The sequence below is a fragment of the Hevea brasiliensis genome, chromosome 11, assembly GCF_030052815.1.
Source record: "Hevea brasiliensis isolate MT/VB/25A 57/8 chromosome 11, ASM3005281v1, whole genome shotgun sequence".
Classification (NCBI taxonomy): Eukaryota; Viridiplantae; Streptophyta; class Magnoliopsida; order Malpighiales; family Euphorbiaceae; genus Hevea; species Hevea brasiliensis.
In genome coordinates, this window is record NC_079503.1 from 78,572,174 (window position 1) to 78,576,874 (window position 4,701).

The window sequence follows — 4,701 nt, forward strand, 5'->3', positions numbered from 1 at the left end:
TTATTATTATAAAATTTTCATTTTTATTATATTGATATTTTGAAATTTTATATTGTCATATTATTTAATACAAAAAATTTAATATCTATTTAATATATTAATTATTTAATATATTTATAGATTATATTATATGTATTATAAATACATTATTAATTAATATATAAATTAATCATGTATATTCTAATTAAAACTGAATATTATATATATATATATATAGAGAGAGAGAGAGAGGTCTACTTCAAAATTAAAAATTATAACAAAATTTATGTAAAATAAATTTTAAAAAATAAATATATACACACACACACACACACACACGTAGGTTTCTATCTTAGCTCCTCCTTCCACCCAGGAGCTAGTGAACAGGTCTAGTTTAATCTTAATATAAATAGGCATTACAATTTTATCTTAAAAAAAGTGTTACAAATTTAATAAAATTTTATGATTTAATTAATTATAATTAATTTATGTTATATTATTAGTGTGGTAAGGTAAAAAAAAAAAAACTTTTAAGTGGCTAGGTTTTTTTTTTTTAGTAAGTGGTCAAATCTAAATATATCAAGCGAAAGGTGCAAGTTGAATAGTACTTGATATCACACTGTAACATCCTAGGCAAATCCCACATCGACAAAACACGGGAGAGATGTTGGGTTTATAAGTTGGTGGTTCGTAACCCTTAGTGACGCGTTTTAAAACCGTGAGGGCTTCGGCCCAGAGCGGACAATATCACTAGTGGGCTGGGCCATTACATTTGTGGTATCAGAGCCGCTCCGCGTGCAACCTTGAACGATGGTGGGGCAAACCTCAGCGAGGACGCTGAGTCCCATAAGGGGGTGGATTGTAACACCCTAGGCAAATCCCACATCGACAAAACACGAGAGAGATGCTGGGTTTATAAGATGGAGGTTCCTAACCCCTATTGACGCGTTTTAAAACCGTGAGGGCTTCGACCCAGAGCGGACAATATCACTAGTGGGCCGGGCCGCAAGAAGTGCCACATTCGGTGCTGGAGCACCCTATCTTGTCTTGTCATGTCTATTGTAAACTTACAAATGTAATGGCCCGGCCCACTAGTGATATTGTCCGCTCTGGGCCGAAGCCCTCACGGTTTTAAAACGCGTCACTAGGGGTTACAAACCACCAACTTATAAACCCAGCATCTCTCCCGTGTTTTGTCGATGTGGGATTTGCCTAGGATGTTACAATCCACCCCCTTTATGGGACTCAGCGTCCTCGCTGAGGTTTGCCCCACCATCGTTCAAGGTTGCACGCGGAGCGGCTCTGATACCACAAATGTAACGGCTCGGCCCACTAGTGATATTGTCCGCTCTGGGTCAAAGCCCTCACGGTTTTAAAACGCGTCAATAGGGGTTAGGAACCTCCATCTTATAAACCCAGCATCTCTCCCGTGTTTTGTCGATGTGGGATTTGCCTAGGGTGTTACACACACTCTTTTAAATTCAAATGAAAATATCTCCATCTACATAATTAAATATTCATATTGTATTGTAATCAAAATTTTCCTGCTTTTTCAGAAAATCATTTGCCCAAACACAGCAACTCCAATTACAATATCAAAAAGCTAAATTTTAAATTTTTGGCATGAAGTCTGAGAGAGACTTGACTTACAATGCAAAGAAGAAGAGAGTGTGTCATGACCCAGGGATGGGGTTGGGACGTGCTTGTTCAACCAGCTACGCACTGGGGTGAAAACTTCGTGTCCCACATCGGAAATGGGAAGAAAAGATTTGGGCCATATATGTGGGAGCCTTCCTCACCTGGTCAGCGCGCTTTTGGGAATGAAACCTCCCAAGGGACAAATCCGTGAGGCCCATGGGCCAAAGCGGACAATACTAACTGGAGAAGGATCGGGCTGTTACAATTTGGTATCATTTGGACTCCTCTAGTACGGTGTGTGGTCGAAACGCACCAGCAAAGTAGTGGGCTTGTCACGACCCAGGGATGGGGTTGGGACGTGCTTGTTCAACCAGCTACGCACTGGGGTGAAAACTTCGTGTCCCACATCGGAAATGGGAAGAAAAGATTTGGGCCATATATGTGGGAGCTTTCCTCACCTGGTCAGCGCGCTTTTGGGAATGAAACCTCCCAAGGGACAAATCCGTGAGGCCCATGGGCCAAAGCGGACAATACTAACTGGAGAAGGATCGGGCTGTTACAGAGTGAGACAGAACTTAAGTAGCATCGACGGATAATATTTTAAGTTCAGCCTACCAAAGCAGAGAATGTCTTGGAGTTGCTTGATCAGGTGAGATAGCAATCACTTCCCTCAACTTGGAAGTGATATCCTTCATTGTTGGTCTTTGCCTTGAATCTGGTTGTATGCACTCTTGGATAATCTCGCATATGAGGTCAAGCTCATTGTTTTTGAAAGACTTGAGGGAGGACAGATAATATTTTAAGTTCAGCCCACCAAAATAGAGAATGTCTTGGAGTTGCTTGATCATGTGAGATAGCAATCACTTCCCTCAACTTGGAAGTGATATCCTTCATTGTTGGTCTTTGCCTTGGATCTGGTTGCATGCACTCTTGGATAATCTTGCATATGAGGTCAAGCTCATTGTTCTTGAAAGACTTGAGGGTTGGGTCAATCAGGTAACCGATACTGCGTTTGTCATTCAAATATTCAGCAGCCTGCAAGTTTATAGTCAAATTATATGCTTGTTAGCCAGCCATACATGCAGCTAGAACACAAATGTTATTTAGCTATAAAGCAATTCGCAGAGATATGAGAGTATAGGATTTCATAAAATATTTACCAATTTTTTGAGGGACCCTTGTTCTTCCAAGTATTAGAGCTTTCCAGAAATGATTTCTAGCAACAGAACCCAAAACAATAGACATTTTTCTCTACATCAGCCAAAGGTGGCAATGTAGAATGCGCAGACTCATTGTCACTTGAGCTCTTCGACTTGGAGGAATCTTATGGCAAGAAAGAGATCTCAGCCATCTGAGAGGGATCATTGATACGATGAGAAGGTACATTAAAGAAACAAAATAGAATGAAGCCAACCCATGAAGGAGATTACCGTAGCTGCATAGTCATCAGTTAGAAAGATATTATGTGAATTCAAGTTAGAATGTGCCACTGGTGGATTTAAATCATGGTGCATGTATTGTAAGCAATAAGCAATGGCCATGATAATCCTCATCCTTGCACTCCAGTCAAGATGTTCCATTTCTTTAACTGAAGACCTAGAATAAATGTTTCAACCTCTAAATTAGCATAGGAGAAATATATCGAAGTTTCCATCGTTAAATTAATATTCAAATACCATCATCCTATTGAAAGGTTCATCCTCCTCACAGTAGCCAATGAGATTAACAATGTTCTTATGGTTAACCTGAGATAACATGTAATTTTTTTTTTCAAGTCATTTAATTGGTGGACATATTGATAAATCTATTCATACAAAGTGCATTTTTATTATTTTTAAATTTTAGAAATTTTATTTTTAAAAAAATAATTTTAACATTTCAACCATAGTATTAAATGGGTATTATATTATTAGAGTTAATGGTCAATTTATTTGTTAATAGAATTAAATTTTAAAATTAAATTATTATTAAAAATATATATATATAATTAATATATAAATTTTACTGTATCTCAAAGATTTAATTATACATTGTCCTAAAATAAATAAAAATAATATAATGAATAGATTTGGAGAGACACAGGTGATAAAGAATGGGCTAATTAGCAGGTGATATATATATATATATATATATATATATATATATATATATATATATATATATATATATATATATATATATATATATATATATATATATATATATATATATATATATATATATATATGTATATATATAAACACATACACACACGTAGGTATCTATCTTAACTCCTTCCACCTAAGAGCTGGTGAACAGGTCTAGTTTATAGTTAAATTATATGTATATATATATATATATAAACACACACACACACACACGTAGGTATCTATCTTAACTCCTTCCACCCAAGAGCTGGTGAACAGGTCTAGTTTATAGTTAAATTATATGCTTGTCAGCCAGCCATGCATGTAGTTAGAATACAAATGTTATTTAGCCATAAAGCAATTTCCAGAGATATAAGAGTATAGGATTTCATAAAAGATTTCGTAAAATTATTTTTAGATGTTAATCAGTTTCTAAACTACTTATTTTGGACCTTTTTCAATGGACCATTGATCTAGAAAAAGATTATTTGATCGGTGTACCACGATAGACCTTGTTTGGATCAAACACGTGGGTCAAGTTCCCAAAATATATATTATGCTTGCCTGAGCACATTCTTGGATTTTCCTTTTTAATTTCATCCAATTTATCATGCTTTGAGTAGAAAACCAAGCATCATATTTAGTGAGAGCTAAATGCATTCATTTTACAAAACTTCAATTGAGCACCCACTTTCTAGTTTTGCTGGTGGTGTTGTAATGCCTTGGGGCACAGTCTCTCTCTCTATATGCATACTTTTTTTTCTCCTAAACTCTTTTTGCACATAACCCAAAAAATTCCTATATTGAACGTAACATTTTGGATTTTAAAGCTTTTATGTATGCTGGAGTTATCAATTGGAAAAAACAAAAAATTGGCTATTGTTAATTTTAGGGGCTTTTTGTGAGTTAGAGTTGTTATTCATTGGTCTTCATAACCATAACCATTTTTGGAAATACA